Source organism: Cyrtonyx montezumae, unplaced genomic scaffold (assembly GCF_038088225.1).
Source record: "Cyrtonyx montezumae isolate F1298 unplaced genomic scaffold, pur_monq_1.0 scaffold_28, whole genome shotgun sequence".
Classification (NCBI taxonomy): domain Eukaryota; kingdom Metazoa; phylum Chordata; class Aves; order Galliformes; family Odontophoridae; genus Cyrtonyx; species Cyrtonyx montezumae.
The window spans coordinates 2605016-2623336 of NW_027072025.1; positions in this window are offsets into that span (position 1 = coordinate 2605016).

Below are 18321 nucleotides of genomic sequence, written 5' to 3' on the forward strand. Positions count from 1 at the left end.
AGCAGAGCAAAATGGGAGCAGAAACAAAGGGAGAGGTGAGAACTGAAAGGTTGTAGCGCAAATGGGAGCAAAGCGGAGTGAAATGGGAGTGGAAAGAAAGGGTCTGGAGAGAACAGAAATGTAGTTGTGCAAATAGGAGAGGAGTGCAGCGAAAAAGGAGTGTTAACAAAGAGAGAGGAGAGAAATGAATGGTTGCAGTGCAAATGAGGGCAGAGAAAAATGGGAGCGGAAACAAAGGGAGAGGTGAGTACTGAAAGGTTGTGACGCAAATGGGAGCGGCGCAGAGCGAAAAGGGAGTGCAGAGAACTGAAAGATTGCAGCGCAAATGGGAGTGGAGTGGTGCCAAATAGGATCGGAAACAAAGGTAGTGGTGAGAGGTGAATTGTTCCGACAAGAATGGGAGCAATGCAAAATGCGTGTGGAGAGAAGTGAAAGGTTGCGGTGCAAATGGGAGCGGAGTGAATTGGGAGTGGAAACAAAGGGAGTGGAGAGAAGTGAAGTGTTCCGGCGCAAATGAGAATGAAATGGAAGTGGAGAGAAATAAAAGGCTGTGGTGCAAATAGGAGCAGCGCAGAGAGAAATGGGAGTGCAGAGAACTGAAAAGTTGCAGAGCAAATTGGAGCAGAGCTGAATGAAATGGAGGCAGATGCAAAGGGAATGGAGAAAACAGAAATGTAGCAGTGCAAATAGGAGTGTAGAGGAGCTAAATAGAAGCGAAAAGAAAGGGAGTGGATTGAAACGAAAGGTGGTGGCACTAATGAAAGCAGAGCAAAATGGGAGCGGTAACAAAGGGAGAGGTGAGAAATGAAAGGTTGAGGAGGAATTGGAGCAAAGCGGAGCAAAATGGGATCAGAAAGAAGGAGTGGAGAGAACTGAAAGGTTGCAGCGCAAATGGGAGTAGCATGGAACGAAATGAGGACTGAAACAAAGGGACTGGAGAGAACAGAAATGTTTTGGTACAAATAGGAGAAGAGTGAAGCAAAATAGGGGAGGAAACAAAGGGAATGGAGAGAAAAGAAAGGTTCGGCGCAAATGAGAGCAGAGAGAAATGGGAGAAAAAACAAAAGGAGAGGAAGGAACTGAAAGGTTGGAGAGCAAATGATAGCAAACCAGAGTGAAATGGGAGGGGAAATGAAAGGATTGGAGAGTACTGAAAGATTGTGGCACAAGTGGGAACAGAGTGGAACAAAATGGGAGCTGAAACAAAGGGAGTGGAGAGAAATAAAAGGTTGCAGCGCAAATCTTAGCAGAGCGAATAGGGAGGGGAAAGAAAGGGAGTGGAGAGAACTGAAAGTTTGCTGCGTAAACGGGAGCAAAGCGGAATGAAATTGGTGCGGAAACAAAGGGAAAGGAGAGAACAGAAATGTTGTGGTGCAATAGGAACGGAGTGAAGCAAAATAGGATCAGAAACAAAGGGTGTGTAGAGTAATAAAAGGTTGAGGTGCAAAAGGAAGCAGAATGAAATGGGAGTGGAAACAAAGGGAGAGGAGAGAACTGAAAGGTTGTGGCACAAATGGGAGTGGCGCAGAGCGAACTGGGAGAGCAGAGAACTGAAAGATTGTGGCGCAAATGGGAGCGTATTGGTGCCAAATGGGAGCGGAAACAAATGGAGTGGAGAGAAGTGAAATGTTCCGGAGAGAATGGGAACAGTGCAAAATGGGAGTAGAGAGTAATGAAAGGTAGCGGCAGAAATGGGTGCAAAACTGAGCGCAAATGGGAGCGGAAACAAACAGAGTGGAGAGAACTGAAAAACTTGTGGTGCAAATGGGAGCGGAGTGAAATTGGAGCAGAAACAAAAGGAGTGGAGAGATTTGAAGGGCCGCGAAGCAAAAGGGAGCATAGCGGAGTGAAATGGGAGTGGAAACAAAGGGACAGGAGGGAACAGAAATATTGCGGTGCCAATAGGAGCGGAGTGGAGCGACATGGTGACGGAAACAAAAAGAGTACAGAAAACTGAAATGTTCCGGCACAAATGAGAGTGAAATGGGAGTGGAGAGAAATGAAACGCGGCGGCGTAAACAGGAGCGGTGCGGCGCGAAATGGGTGCGGCAACAAAGGGAGTGGATAGAAATGAAAGGTTATAGTACAAATGTGAGCAGAGCGTAATGGGAGGGGAAACAAAGGGACTGGTAAGAACAGAAATGTAGCAGTGCAAATAAAAGTGGAGTGGAGCGAAATAGGAGCGAAAAGAAAGAGAGATAAGAGAAGTGAAAGATTACAGAGCAAATAGGAGCTGAGCGAAATGGAAGCAGAAATTAAAGGAATGGAGAGTACTGAAAGGTTTTGGAACAAATGGAAACTGAGCATTGCAAAATGGGAGCAGAAAGAAAGTAAGGTGAAAGAACTGAAAAGTTGCAGCGCAAATTGTAGCAGAGCGGAATGAAATGGGAGTGGAGAGAACTGAAAGGATGCAGGACAAATGGGAACAAAATGGAGTGAAATGGTAGCAAAAACAATCAGAGTGGAGAGTACCGAAAGATTGTGGCGCAAATGGGAGTGGTGCGTAGCAAAATGTAACAGAAAGAAAGTGAGTGGAGAGAACAGAAATGTTGCAGTGCAAATGGGAGCGGAGCGGAACAAAATGGGAGCAGAAATAAAGGGACTGGAGAGAACAGAAATGTTGCGGCGCAAATAGGAGTGGAGCGGAGCGAAATGGGAATGGAGAGAACTGAAAGTTTGTAGTGCAAATGGGAGCAGATTGAAAAGGGAGCAGAAATGAAAGGAATGGTTTGTACTGAAAGGTTGTGTCACAAATGGGAGCGGAGCGAAATGTGAGCAGATACAAAGGGAGAGAAAAAAAAAGAAAGGTTGTGGCACAAATAGGAACGGAATGGAGCTAAATGGGAGTGCAGAGAACTGAAAGATTGCAATGCAAATAGGAGTGGAACGGAGCGAAATAGGAGCAGAAAGAAAAGGAGTGGAGAATTGACATGTTTAGGTGAGAATAGGAGCCGAGCAAAATGGGAGTTGGGAGAAGTGAAATGTTCCAGCGAGAATGGGAGCAGAGCAAAGTAAGAGTAGAGAGAAGTGAAAGGTAGAGGCGCAAATGGGAACAAAACAGAGTGAAGTGGTAGCAAAGCAATCTGAGTGGAGAGTACTGAAAGCTTGTGGCGCAAATGGGAGTGGTGTGTAGCGAAATGTAACGGAAAGAAAGGGAGTGGAGAAAACAGAAATGTTGCGGCACCAATAGGAGCAGAGCGGAGCAAAATGGGAGCAGAAAGAAAGGGAGTGGAAAGAACTGATGGACACACGGGAGCTAAGCGGTGTGAAATGGGAGCGGAAACAATGGGAGTGGAGAGCAGTGAAATGTTCCGGCGAGAATGGGAGCAGTGAAAAATGGGAGTGGTGAGAATTGGAAGGTTGTGGTGCAAATGGGAGCAAAGTGAAATTGTAGCGGAAAGAGAGGGAGTGGAGAGAAATGAAGGGCTGCGAAGACAACTGGAGCAGAGCTGAACGAAATGGGAGGAGAAACAACGGGACTGGAGAGTACAGAAATGTAGTGGTGCAAATCAGAGCTAAGTGGAGCAAAATAGAAGCGGAAACAAAGGGAGTGGAAGAGACTGAAGGGCTGAGAAGCACATGGGAGCTAAGCGGAGCAAAATGGGATCGGAAAGAAAGGGAGTGGAGAGAAGTGAAAGGTTGCAGCACAAATGTGAGCAGAGTGAAATGGGAGGGGAAATAAAGGGAGAGGAGAGAACTGAAAGACTGAGGCACTAATAGAAGTGGAGTGGTTCGAAATGGGAGCGGAAACAAAGGGAGAGGAGAGAAGTGAAGTGTTCCGGCGAGAATGGGAGCAGTGAAAAAAGGGTGTGGAAAGAAATTAAATGTTCCGTCGAGAAAGGGAGCAGAGCAAAATGGGAGTGGAGAGAACTGGAAGGTTGCGGCGTAAATGGGAGCAAAGTGAAATGGGAGGGGAAATAAAAAGGAGGAGAGAACTGAATGGTTGTAGCACAAAAGGAAGCGACGCGGAGCCAAATGGGAGCTCAAAAAAAAGGGACTCGAGAGTACAAAAATGTAGCAATGCAAATAGGAGTGAAGTGGTGCAAAATAGGAGCAGAAACAAAGAGAGAGGAGAGAAATGAAAGGTTGCGGGGCAAATGGGAGCAGAGCAAAATGGGAGCAGAAATGAGAGGATTGGAGAGTACTGAAAGGTTGTAGCACAAATGGGAGCGAAGCGAAGTTAAATATAAGCGGAAAGATAGGGACTGGAGAGAACTGATCTATTGCAGTGCGAATTGGAGCAGAGCGGAACGAAATGGGAGTGGAGAGAACTGAAGGGTGGCAGTGCAAATGGGAGCAGAGTGAAATGGGAGTGGAAATGAAAAGAATGGACTGTAGTAAAAGGTTGTGGCACAAATGGGAGCGGAACTGAACGAAATGGGAGCGGAAAAAAAAAGGGACTGGAGAGAACAGAACTGTTGCAGCACAAATAGCAGCAGAGTGAAGCAAAAAGGGAGCAGAAACAAAGGGAGAGGAGAGAAGTGAAAGGTTGCGGCACAAATGGGAGCGGAGCGAAATGGGAACGAAAAAAATGGGAGAGAAAAGAACTGAAAGGTTGCAGCGCAAATGGGAGATGTGTGTTGCGAAATGTAATGGAAAGAAAGGGAGTGGAGAGAACAGAAATGTTGCAGAGCAAATGGGAGCGGAGCGGAACGAAATGGGAGAGGAAATAACGGGACTGCAGAGAACAGAAATGTTGCGGTGCCAATAGGAGCGGAGCGGAGCAAAATGGGAGTGGAAACAAAGGGAGAGGAGAGAAGTGAAATGTTCCGGCACAAATGGGAGCAGAGCGAAATGGGAGTGTAAACAAAGGGAGAGGAGAGAACTGAAAGACTGAGGCAAAAAGTACGAGCGGAGTGGTTTGAAATGGGAGTGGAAACAAAGGGAGTGAATTGAAATTCACTCCTGAAAATGGGAAAATGGGAGCAGATAAAAATGGGTGTGGAGAGAAGTTAAATGTAGCGTGAGAAAGGGGGTAGTGCAAAGTGGGAGTGGAGAGAACTGGAAGGTTGCGGCGCAAATGGGAGCAAAGTGAAATTGTAGCGGAAAGAATGGGAGTGGAGAGAAATGAAGGGCTGCGAAGCAAATTGGAGCAGAGCTGAACAAAATGGGAGCCGAAACAAAGGGACTGGACAGTACAGAAATGTAGCGTTGCAAATAGGAGCGGAGTGGAGCAAAATAGAGGCGGAAACAAAGGGAGTGGAGAGAAGTGAAATGTTCTGGAGAGAAAGGGAGCAGTGCAAAAAAGGCGTGGAGAGAAATGAAGGGCTACAAAGCAAATGGAAGCGGAGTGGAGCGAAATGGAAGAGGAAAGAAAGCGACTGGAGGGTCAGAAATGTTGCGGCGTAAATACTAGCGGAGTGGAGCAAAACGGGAGCGGAAACAAAGGAAATGGAGAGAACTGAAATGTTCCGGCACAAATGAGAGTGAAATGGGAGTGGTGAGAAGTGAAAGGCTGCAGCGCAAATAGGAGCAGAGTGGAACAAAATGGGAGCTGAAACAAAGGGACTGAAAAGAACAGAAATTTAGCGGTGCAAATAGGAGCTGAGTGGAGCGAAATAGGAGCGGAAACAGGGAACGGAGAGAAGTTAAAGGTTGCGGCGCAAATGGGAGCAGAGCAAAATGGGAGCGAAAATGAAAGGAATGGAGAGTACTGAAAGGTTGTGGCACAAATGGGAGCAGAGCGGAGCAGAGTAAATTGGGAACGGAAATAAATAAAGTGGAGAATACTGAGAAGTTGCAGAGCAAACTGTAGCAGAGTGGAAGAAAATGGGAGTGGAGAGAACTGAAAGGCGGCAGTGCAAATGGGAGCCGAGTGAAATGGGAGCGGAAATGAAATTAATGCAAATGGAGAGTACAGAAAGGTTGTGGCGCAAATGGGAGTGGTGCATTGCGAAATGTAACGGAAAGAAAGGGATTGGAGAGAACGGAAATGTTGCAGCGCAAATGGGAGCGAAGCGGAACGAAATGTGAGAGGAAATAAAGGGACTGCAAAGAACAGAAAGGTTGCGGTGCCAATAGGAGCAGAACAGAGCAAAATGGGAACGGAAACAAAGAGAGTGGAAAGAACTGAAGGGCTGTGAAGCACACGAGAGCTACGCAGAGTGACATGAAAGCGGAAACAAAGGAGTGGGGAGAACAGAACTGTTGCTGCGCAAATAAGAGCAGAGTGAAGTGAAATAGGTGCGGAAACAAAGGGAGTGGAGAGAAGTGAAATGTTCCGGGGCAAATGGGAGGAGAGCGAAGTGGGAGTGGAAAGTAAGGGGCTGGAGAGAACTGCAAGGTTGTGATGTAAATGGGAGTGGAATGGAACGAAATGGGAGCTGAAACAAAGGGACTGGAGAGAACGGAAATGTAGCAGTGCAAATAGGAGCGGAGTAGAGCGAAATGGAAGCGGAAAGAAAGGGAGTGGAGAGAACTGAAAGATTGCAACGGAAATATGAGTGGAGTGGTGCGAAATGGGAGTGTAATTAAAGGGAGTGGAGAGAAGTGAAATGTTGCGGCGCAAATGGGAGCAAAGTGAATTGGTAAGGAAAGAAAGGGTTTGGAGAGAAATGAAGGGCTGCGAAGAAAATGGGAGCAGAACGGAGCTAAATGTGAGTGGAAAGAAAGGGACTGGAGAGAACTGAAATGTTCCAGCACAAATAGGAGTGAAACGGGAGTGGAGAGAAGTGAAAGGCTGCCGCGCAAATAGTAGCGGCGCAGAGCGAAATGGGAGTGCAGAGAACAAAAAGGTTGCAGTGGAAGTAGGAATGTACCGGAGTGAAATGGGAGCGGAAACAAAGGGACTGAAGAGAACAGAACTGTTGCGGTGCAAATAGGAGAGGAGCGGAACACAATGGGAGGGGAAAAAAGGAGTGGAGAGAAATGAAAGGTTGCAGCACAAATGGGAGAAGAGTTGAACGAAATGGGAGCGGAAACAAAGGGACTGAAAAGAACAGAAATGTTGCGGCGCAATAGGAGCGGAGTGAAGTGAAATAGGAGCGGAAACAAAGGGAGAAGATAGAACTGAAAGGTTGCAGCGCATTAGGAGCGGAGTGGTGTGAAATGGGAGTGAAAGAAGTGAGTGAAGATATATGAAATGTTCCATCGAGAATGGGAGCAGTGCAAAATGGGTGTGGAGAGAAATTAAATTTTTCTGCAAGAATGGGAGCAGTGCAAAATGGGAGTGGAGATAAGTGCAACGTTTTGGTGCAAATGCAAATCTTGTGAAAGTGAAGCGTAAAGAAAGGGAGTGGAGAGAAATGAAGGCCTGCGAAGCAAATAGGAGTGGAGCTGAGTGAAATGGGAGTGGAAACAAAGGGACTGGAGGGAACAGATATGTTGCGGCGCAAATGGGAGTGAAATAGGAGTGGAGAGAAATTAAAGGCTGCAGCGCCAAAAGGAGCAGCGCAGAGCGAAATGGGAGCACAGAGCACTGAAAGGTTGCAGCGCAAATTGGAGCGGAGGGGAATGAAATGGTACCTGATACAATGGGACTGGAGAGAAGAGAAATTTAGCGGTGCAAATAGAAGCGGACTGGAGCAAAAGAGAAGTGGAAACAAAGGGAGTGGAGAGAAGTGAATTGCTATGGCGAAAATGGGAGCAGTGCAAAATTGGAAAGGAGGGAAGTGAAACGTTCCGGCGAGAATGGGAGCAGTGCAAAATGGGAGTGGAGAGAACTGAATAGTTGCAGTGTAAATGGGAGCGAAGCAAAAATGGAGCGGAAACAAAGGGAGTGGAGAGAACTGGAAGGGCTGCAAAGCAAATGGGAGCGGAACGGAGTGAAATGGGAGTGGAAACAAAGAAAGTGGAGATAACTGAGTGGTTGTAGCGCAAATAGGAGCAGATCGCAGTGAAATAGGAACGGAAACAAAGAAAGAGGAGAGAACTGAAAGGTGGCGGTGCAAATGGGAGTGGAGAAAAATGGGTGCGGAACAAAATGGAGGGGAGAGAACTGTAAGGTTGCATCGCAAACGAGAGCAGAGTGGAGTGAAATGGTTGTGGAAATAAAGTGAGTGGAGAGAAATGAAAGGTTGCAGTTCAACTTGGAGCGAAGCAGAGCAAAATGGGAGCAGAAACTAAGGGAGTGGAGAGAAATGAAAGGCTGTGGCGCAAATGGGAGCAGATCGGAGCGAAATGAGAGCGGAAAGAAAAGGGAGTGGATTGAACTGAAAGTTTGTGGCGCAAAGGAGAGTGGAGCAGAGCAAAATGGGAGTGTAGAGAACTGAAAGTTTGCATCGCAAAAAAGAGTGGATTGGAGTAAAACTGTTGTGGAAACAAAGGGAGTGGATACAACTGTAAGTTTGCGGTGCAAATGGGAGTGGAACGAAATGGGAGCGGAACCAACTGGAGGGAAAAGAACTGTAAGGTTGCATCAGAAATGGGAGCGTAGCGTTGCGATATGGGAGTGGAAATGAAAGAAATGGAAAGTACATAAACGTTGTGGCAGAAATGGGAGCGGGGCGGAGCGAAATGGGAGCAGAAAGAAAATGAGTGGAGAGAACTGAAAGGCTGCCGCGCAAATTGGAGGGGAGCTGTACGAAATGGGAGCGGAAACAAAGGGACTGGAGAGAACAGAAATGTAGCGGTGCAGATAGGAGCGGAGTGGAGCGCAATTGAAGCGGAATCAAAGAGAGGAGAGTAATGAAAGGTTGCAGTGTAAATGGGAGCAGAGCTAAATGGAAGCAGAAATGAAAAGAATGGAGAGTACTGAATGGTTGTGGCACAAATGGGAACAGAATTGTACTAAATGGGAGCAGAATCAAAGGGGCTGGAGTGAACAGGAATTTTAACGGTGCAAATAGGAGCGTAGCTGAGCAAAATATGATCGGAAACAAGGGGAGTGGAGAGAAGTGAAGGTTACGGCGCAAATGGGAGATGAGCGACATTGGAACGGAAAAAAAGGGAGAGGAGAGAACTGGAAGGTTGCGGCGGAAATGGGAGTGGGTTTTTGATGTCATTCCTTCATATCTTCTCCATTTTCACGTAAGTAATTCCACAGAGCCGTGTACGACATGAAGTGAATGCTGTCATTTGCTCGAGCAGGACGGCGTTTGCTTCTGAAAGCTGCAATCTTTTCAACCCTATCAATCAGTCGGGATACTTTCTCTAACACGTCTTCCATCTGTCCTTCTAACCTTGATGTGGCTGAAATGGAAGCGTGTGATGACGGAAATTTTTGTTCAAAGTTTTGAAGTGTAAGAATCAGTTCAAAAACTGGGGGTTTTCTGTCTTGGTCCTCATATCTGTTGAACGTTGTCACTAGTGTACCGGCGTACCTTTCTGGTGCTGTTTTTGAAAGCTTCTGACATATTTCGGGTGTACTCCTTACTTTCTCTGGATCATGGTCCCGATCTTCAGGATCAAACGTGGGATCATACAGCATTTCCGCCACAGCTGTTTCTCTCAAATACTGGATGCCTTCCTCAATAGTTTTCCATCTTTTCACTTTAGGTGCTAGGTCACTCTTGTAGGGATATCTTTCCCTCACAGCTACTAACATTCATTGCCAGAGGCTGGCGATTCCATCCATATACCTGCTGATCCCTCTGTCGACAGCTGGATCACAGGCAATGTTTCCTAGTTGGCGAGCTTCGTTACTGTCGAGGGACACGCTGTTGGCCCCGTTGTCCCAACACCGAAGCAACCAAGTGACAATACTCTCATCCGAACATCGAATAAACTCCTTTCTTGAGCCTTGGATCTCAGACATTTTCATGGGTCGACGAAACGTGGTAACTTTGACTCTCTCATCATCCTCCTCATCACTATGTCCATGCCTCTCACTTTTCTTTGTTGCCTTTCTTGGTGGTGCTGGTGTTGAGGTCTCCCCCTCACCTGGATCTTCCTGTTCTTTCGCAACCTTTTCTTTGCGTTCTAGGCGTGAGGACACACGTTTCCATTTCTGGCCTTCAACCGGGGCAACCAACTTTGATACCGGTGCTTTCTCTGGCTGGTCAGATGTGCCTGGGAGGTTTTCCTCTTTGGTCTGAGCCTCAGTTTGGACACTCTCTCTCTCCAGAACAGTATATATGCCTCGGTAAGCATAAGCCAAGCCCCAGATAAGCTGTTCCACCTCAGATCTTAATGAGCCGCAACACCCATTACTCAGATACAGGCCTAGCTCCTCAGGATCCTGCAAGTGTTCAGGAGTAAAATCCCATGGCACCGGGGGACCCCATGCTTCTAATTTCTTTCTTAAAACTCTCAACTTTCCCTGCAATTCAGCATTCCCTGTTTCTGGGAAAAGCTTCCTCCATGCGATGTAAAATCCTATTACAGAGAGTACATTCAGGAGGACTAATATCCCAATCGTTAACATAGTCCCTAAGCAGTAATCTTGAAAATTCATAAGGAACTGAGAGGAGAACCTGGACACCCATTCAAATATTGTTTGGTTTGTTAACATGGTATCGTTTGCTACAAAAGCCGGGGAGCCCAGGTATCTGGCAGATGCCACCATCACTGCTTTTAGTTTGTCATACAGGGACCAGGCTCCATAGATCAGACTGGCAAGCTTAACCAAGTTCCAGTACGTTTTGAGCATTAAAAGGGAAAAAGCAATGAAATATAATCCCTGTAAGGGCACTTTTAACAGAAACAGTAAAAACATTTTTTTTTCTTTTACTCAAACAAGCTGGCAGCACCCGAAAAGTTTACAAATATCCCAGAAGAACTGGCAGTACGCCGGGACTTCAAGGTCGTGTTTTGCCGTACAGGACATGCAGTACAGATAAGCTTCCTAACAAAAGACACAGATTCACTCTAAAAGTATGTCTCTGTCCGGCTAAGGCAGCTAGTTTTGCCCCACGTTGGGCGCCAAAAATGTCACCGGTTTGCAGGACAGTTTGACCCGGGTACCGTGACAATTGAGGCAGGGGACCCACGGGCCCACACCTCGGGGAAGGGGAAAGGGTAAAAAGAGAAGGGAGATGGGCCTAGGAACAAAACAGCGGCAACGTTCTGAGGAGGAAAGCTAATTTACTAAATAAGATATCAGAAAGGAAAATAACACAATATAATATAATATAATTGGAATTGAGGCAAATGAATCAAATAAAATGAGCAAGAGAGAGAGTGTCTGATAAACCGAAGGCCTTACACTAACGCTGAAGGTAGACAGCTGCAACAAACACCCACTGCCGAGCTCGGTCCCGAAGGGAAGAGGGAGTCCCGTGACCACAGACAGTTTTTATCTTTCCCTCTGGGCGGAAATATGTAAAAATGCAAAGCACCGCAAAGTCCTCTGGGGAATGTGGTTCTCTTCTGAGACAGGTACACCCAGAACTATCGACGATCCACAGAGCTGGAGCATTAACTCTTTAACTCCCAATACAGTACATGACGTTATGATGTGGAATATCAACAATACAACAAAAATCATAAAACCATAGCAAGAGAACCATAGCAAGATTGTGGCGCAAATACGAGTGGAGTGGTGCGTGATGGGAGCAAAAACAAAAGGAGTGGAGAGATGTGAAATGTTCCGGTGACAATGGGAGCAGAGCAAATTGGGTGTGGAGGTAAGTGAAATTCTCCGGCGAGAATGGGACCAGTGCAAAATGGGAGTGGAGAGAACTGGAAGGTTGCGACATAAATGGGAACAAAAGAGAGTGAAATGGTAGAGGAAAACATTGGAATGGAGAGTACTGAAAGGCTGAGGCGCAAATAGGAGCGATGCGGAGCCAAATGGGAGTGGAACGAAATGGAGTGGAGAGAACAGAAAAGTTGCAGCACGAACGAAAGCGGAGCGGAATGAAATGGAAGAGGAAACAAAGGGACTGGAGAGAACAGCAATGTTGCAGTGCAGTAGGAGCAGAGTGAAGCGAAATAGGAGCGGAAAAGAAGAGAGATGAGAGAAATGAAATGTTGCAGCGCAAATGGGAGCAGAGCGAAATGAGAGCTGAAACGAAAAGAGAGTACTGAAAGTACGAAAAGTATGCAATATGTACTGAAAGTACTGAAAGTACGCAATATGACCCGAGTGCAGCGAACTAGGAGTGGAAAAAAAGGGAGTGGATCGACATGAAATGTTTAGGCAAGAATGGGAGCAGAGCAAAATGGGAGTGGAGAGAAGTGAAAGGTAGAGGCACAAATGGCATCATAAACAAAGAGAGTGGAGAGAACTGAAAGGTTGCGAAGCAAATGGGAGCAGAGCGGAGTGAAATGGGAGTGGAATGAAAGGGAGTGGAGAGAACTGTAATGCTGCAGCGCAGACGGGAACGGAGCGGAACGAAATTGGAGCTGAATTAAAGGAAAAGGAGAATTCTTGTGGCTATTACAGAAACATGGTGGGACCTCTCCCATGACTGGAATACTGGGATTGATGGCTACAAGCTCTTCAGAAGGGATAGACAGGGAAGAAAGGGTGGTGGCATAGCTCTCTATATCAGAGAGTGTTTTGATGTTGAAGAGCTAGTGGTTGGAAATGACAAAGTAGAGTGTCTATGGATAAGGATCAGGGGGATAGTCTTTAGGAGTGACATCGTGGTGGGGGTCTGTTATAGACCACCTAGTCAGGATGAAGAAATAGATGAGGTGTTCTATAAACAACTAGTAGATGTTGCACGATGGCCAGCACTCGTTCTCATGGGGGACTTCAACTTCCCTGACATATGCTGGAAATATAATACTGCGCAGAGGAAGCAGTCCTTGAGATTTCTAGAATGTGTGGATGATTGCTTCCTGACACAGCTGGTGCAAGAGCCTACCAGGGGAGATGCCTTGCTTGATCTACTTTTCACTAAAAGGGAAGGACTAGTAGGAGATGTGAAGGTTGGAGATTGTCTTGGCCAGAGTGACCATGAAATGGTGGAGTTTGCTATTCTGGGTGACGTCAAGAGGGTGACTAGCAAAACTATTACCTTGGACTTCCGGAGGGCAGACTTTGACCTGTTCAGGACACTTGTTGCAAGGGTCCCTTGGGACTTGCTCCTGAGGGGTAAAGGGGTCCAGGAAGCCTGGATGCTCCTCAAGATGGAAATCTTAAAGGCACAGGAACAGGCTGTCTCGGAGTCCCGTAAGTCAAGCCGGAGGAAAAAAGACCAGTGTGGATGAAGCGGGATCTTATGTTGAGACACCGAAAGAAAAAGAGAGTCTATGTCCTCTGGAAGATGAGTCAGGCTACTTGGGGTGACTACAGAGAACTGGCCAAGATCTGCAGGCAGAAAATTAGAAATGCTAAAGCCCAGCTTGAAATTAGGCTGGCTACTGCTGTAAAGGAGAACAGGAAACCCTTTTACAAATATATTAACAGCAAGAGAAAAACTAAGGAAAATTTCCCTCCTTTACTCAACGAGGCAGGCAATATAACCACAGATGATAAGGAAAAGGCTGAAGTTCTCAATGCCTTCTTCACATCTGTCTTTAATAGACAGAACAGTTGTCCACAGGGTACTTGCCCTGACCTGGAAGTCCGGGACGGGGCGCATAATGCACCCCCTGTGATCCAAGCAGAGATGGTCAGAGATCTACTCCTCCATCTGAACTGCCACAAGTCCATGGAGCCAGATGGGATCCACCCAAGGGTGCTGAGGGAGCTAGCAGAGGTGATTGCCGAGCCACTTTCTGCCATCTATCAGCATTCCTGGTTATCTGGAGAGGTCCCACAAGATTGGAGGCTTGCCGATGTGACTCCCATCTACAAGAAAGGCCGTAAGGAAGACCCGGGGAACTACAGGCCTGTCAGCCTGACCTCGGTATCAGGAAAAGTTATGGAACAGATGATCTTGAGGGAAATCACATGACACGTGCATGGCAATAAAGGGATCAGACCCAGCCAGCACGGGTTCACCAGGGGCAGGTCGTGCTTGTCCAACCTCATCTCCTTCTATGACTGGGTGACCAGACAGGTAGATGAGGGAAAGGCTGTTGATGTAGTCTACCTGGACTTCAGCAAGGCCTTTGACACGGTCTCCCATAGTATTCTCCTAAGGAAACTGGCAGCCCGTGGTGTGGACAGGTTCACTCTTCTCTGGGTGAAGAACTGGCTGGAGGGCCGTGCCCAGAGGGTAGTGGTTAATGGAGTTAAGTCCAGCTGGCGTCCTGTTACGAGTGGTGTCCCCCAAGGGTCAGTTTTGGGGCCCATCTTGTTTAACATCTTTATTGATGACCTAGACGAGGGAATTGAGTGTACCCTCAGTAAGTTTGCAGATGACACAAAGTTGGGAGGATGTGTCAAACTGCCTGAGGGTAGGGAGGCCCTACAGAGGGATTTGGATAGGCTGAACAGCTGGGCTGAGCTCAATGGGATGAGGTTCAATAAGACCAAGTGCCGGGTCCTGCACTTTGGCCATAATAACCCCATGCAATGCTATAGGCTTGGGGCAGAATGGCTTGAAGAATGTAGAGAGGAAAAGGACCTGGGGGTGTTGGTTGATGCTCGGCTCAACATGAGCCGGCAGTGTGCCCAGGTGGCCAAGAAGGCCAACAGCATCCTGGCCTGTATTAGAAATAGTGTAGCCAGCAGGAGCAGGGAGGTGATCATCCCCCTGTACTCAGCTCTGGTACGGCCGCACCTCGAGTACTGTGTTCAGTTTTGGGCCCCTCACTACAAGGAGGACATTGAGGCCCTGGAGCGTGTTCAGAGAAGGGCAACAAAACTGGTGAGGGGTCTGGAGCACAAGTCTTATGAGGAGAGGCTGAGGGAGCTGGGATTGTTTAGTCTGGTGAAGAGAAGGCTCAGAGGAGACCTTATTGCACTCTACCACTTCCTGAAGGGGGGTTGTGGTGAGGAGGAGGTGGGCCTCTTCTCCCTGATATATAACGACAGGACGAGAGGGAATGGCCACAAGTTGCGCCAGGGAAGATTTAGATTGGACCTGAGGAAGCATTTCTTTTCTGAAATTGTGGTCAGGCACTGGAATGGCCTGCCTAGGGAGGTGGTTGAGGCACCATCCCTTGTGCTGTTCAAGAAGCGTTTAGATGAGGTGCTAAAGGATTTAATTTAATAGTTGGGTTGAGATAGTGATAGGAGGATGGTTGGACTAGATGATCTTATAGGTCCTTTCCAACCTTATGAACTTATGAGAGAACAGAAATGTTGTGGTGCAATAGGAGTGCAGTGAAGGGAATTGAGAGCGGAAACAAAGGGAGTGGAGAGAAGTGAAATGTTCCGGCGCAAATGGGAGTGAAATGGGAGTGAAATGGGAGTGGAGAGAAGTGATAGGCTGCGGCGTAAATTGAGCGGTGCAGAGCAAAATGGGAGTGCAGAGATGTCACGGTGTTATTCGTGACAGTGACCCAAGGGAAACCGAGAAGGGAGAGGGGAGAGAAAAAGAAACTGCGTCAGTGGCCACGCGGCTGCCCGAGCAGAGCCATGCTCAGGGGGGAGGGGGGAAAACAGCGGGAAGAGATGAGTCTACAAAAACAACGGCACGATCTGAGAAAGAACGTTAACTTTACTAAATCTAATAAAATTGAACAATTGAGAGAGAGATAAAATTTCCAAACCAAAAGCTGTGAGCTTATGTTAAGGAGGAAACTGCAAGGGAAGCACACGTGCTGAACCTCCACGGCAGCCCAGAGGAACTCGCCCAGGCACAGTGCCGCCTGGCATCTGGTGCGGAGCTCCGCACCTCTGCTGCTCCCAGCAGCATTAACTCCTTCACTGCTGCATGATGCTCTGATGTGGAATACATGCATCAAAACCACAAAACCACAACATTCAACCCCTTATTCCACATCATCACATCATGCTTAACACACATCTATACATAACCAAAACAGTAATAACATAAGTTACATAGAAACATATATATATATACATACATTTACATGTAATTACAGACTGCATTCCCCCAATATCAAATTCCCTTGTGGGACACACTGGACGTCCCCAGTTTTATCCATTACCCACCCGGTGCACCCAGGTCCCTGCGCAAAAATGGTTCCACGGAGGGGTTTGCCCTTTCCAGAGGCAGGACGGACCCACACCGCTTTACCCAACATGCTCCTCATATGTACCACAGGGACCTTATCTCCCTCTATGGACTGTAGGGAGCTGGACTGTGTAGGACCCTCTCGGTTGACTGATCCCCTAGTGTTGACCAACCAGGTGGCTTCTGCCAGATGCTTCTCCCAGTGCTTGAATATCCTGCCACCCATTGCTCTAAACGTGGTTTTTAACAACCCGTTGTAGCACTCGATCTTACAGGCAACTGGTGCATGGTAGGGGATATGGTAGATCCATTCAATGCCGTGTTCTTTGGCCCAGATATCCACAAGAGAATTTTTGAAATGAGTCCCATTATCAGACTCAATTCTCTCTGGAGTGCCATGTCGCCATAGGACTTGTTTCTCCAGCCCTAAGATGGTGTTTCAGGCGGTAGCATGGGGTATTGCGTATGTCTCAAGCCACCCAGTGGTCGCCTCCACCATGGTGAGCACATAACGCTTACCATCGCGAGTTCGGGGCAAGGTGATATAATCAACCTGCCACGCCTCCCCATATTTATACTTTTCCCGTCGCCCTTCCTGCCAGAGAGGTTTCATCCTCTTGGCCTGTTTAATTATGGCACATGTATCACAGTCATGGATAACCTGTGCAACGGCATCCATAGTTAAGTCCACCCCTCGGTCTCTAGCCCACTTATATGTTGCATCCCTTCCTTGATGGCCTGAGGTCTCATGGGCCCACCGAGCTAAAAATAGCTCTCCTTTGTTCTGCCAGTCCAAGTCTATCTGAGACACCTCAATTTTGGCAGCTCGATCTTCCTGATGGTTATTTTTCTACTCTTCAGTAGCTCGATTCTTGGGCACATGAGCATCTACATGGCGCACCTTTACACCCAACCTTTTTGTTCGGGCAGCAATGTCTTTCCACAGTTCAGCAACCCAAATAGGTTTACCTCTCCGTTGACAACCATTTTGTTCCCACTGCTGTAACCACCCCTATAAAGCATTTGCCACCATCCATGAGTCAGTGTAAATATATAGCACAGACCACCTCTCTCGTTCAGCAATATCTAAGGCCAGCTGGACAGCCTTTACCTCTGCAAATTGACTTGACTCTCCTTCTCCTTTGGTGGAGAATCCATTGGTTTTCCATCCAATCCATTTACTCTAGGTGGCATCGGTAGCATGAGGGGTGGGGGGAACTTTTCCATTGAACATCCAATTCAGCACTGGCAGTCGAGGTGCCAGGAGGAGCTGTGTCTCAGTACCAATTACTTCAGAGGCAGCCCAAACCCCCTCATATGCTGCCTAAATCTCCTTCACAGTTGGAGTGTAGCACTCCTATGAACCCCTGTACGCTCTGCTCCAAAATCCAAGGGGTCGGCCACGGGTCTCCCCAGTGGCTCTTTGCCACAGACTCCAAGTGGGACCTTTCTCTCCAGCAGCAGTGTAGAGGATGTTTTTCACATCCTGTCCCAACCGTACTGGCACCAGGGCCACAGTACGGGCTATCTCCTGCTTAATTTTCTCAAAAGCCTGCTGCTGTTCAGGACCCCATGCAAAATTATTATTTTTTTGAGTCACTTGATAGAGGGGGCTTACTATGAGGCTGTAGTTTGGGATGTGCATCCTCCAAAAACCTACTACACCCAGAAAAGACTGAGTCTCTTTCTTGCTAGGGGGTGGTGACATACTGGTGATTTTGTCAATCACATCTCCTGGAATGTGACGACGTCCATCTTGCCATTTTACTCCTAGGAACTGAATTACTTGGGCAGGTCCCTTCAATTTGTTCCGGTTAATAGCAAAACCAGCACCCAGAAGAATTTGGATTATTCGATCTCCTTTTTTAAAAACTTCCTCTGCTGTATCAACCCACAAAACAATGTCATCAATGTACTGGAGGTGCTCAGGTGCCCCTCCTTGTTCCAGTGTAGTTTGAATCAGCCCATGGCAAATGGTTGGGCTGTGTTTCCACCCCTGGGGCAAACAGTTCCAGGTGTACTGAACGCCCCTCCAGGTGAAAGCCAACTGTGTTCTGCACTCTGTGGCCAAAGGAATAGAAAAGAATGCATTAGCAATGTCAATGGTGGCATACCACTTGGCAGCTTTTGACTCCAGTTCATATTGTAGCTCCAACATATCTGGCACAGCAGCACTCAGTGGGGGTGTGACTTCATTCAGGCCACGGTAATCTACCGTCAGCCTCCATTCTCCACTGGCTTTACGCACCGGCCATATGGGGCTGTTAAAATGTGAGTGAGTTTTGCTGATCACTCCCTGTCTCTCTAGCTGACGAATCAGGTTATGAATGGGGAGCAAGGAATCCCTGTTGGTGCGGTACTGCCGTCTGTGGACTGTTTTTGTAGCAATAGGTACCTGCTGCTCTTTCACTTTCAGTACCCCCACAACAGATGGATCTTCTGACAGGCCAGGTTAAATAGA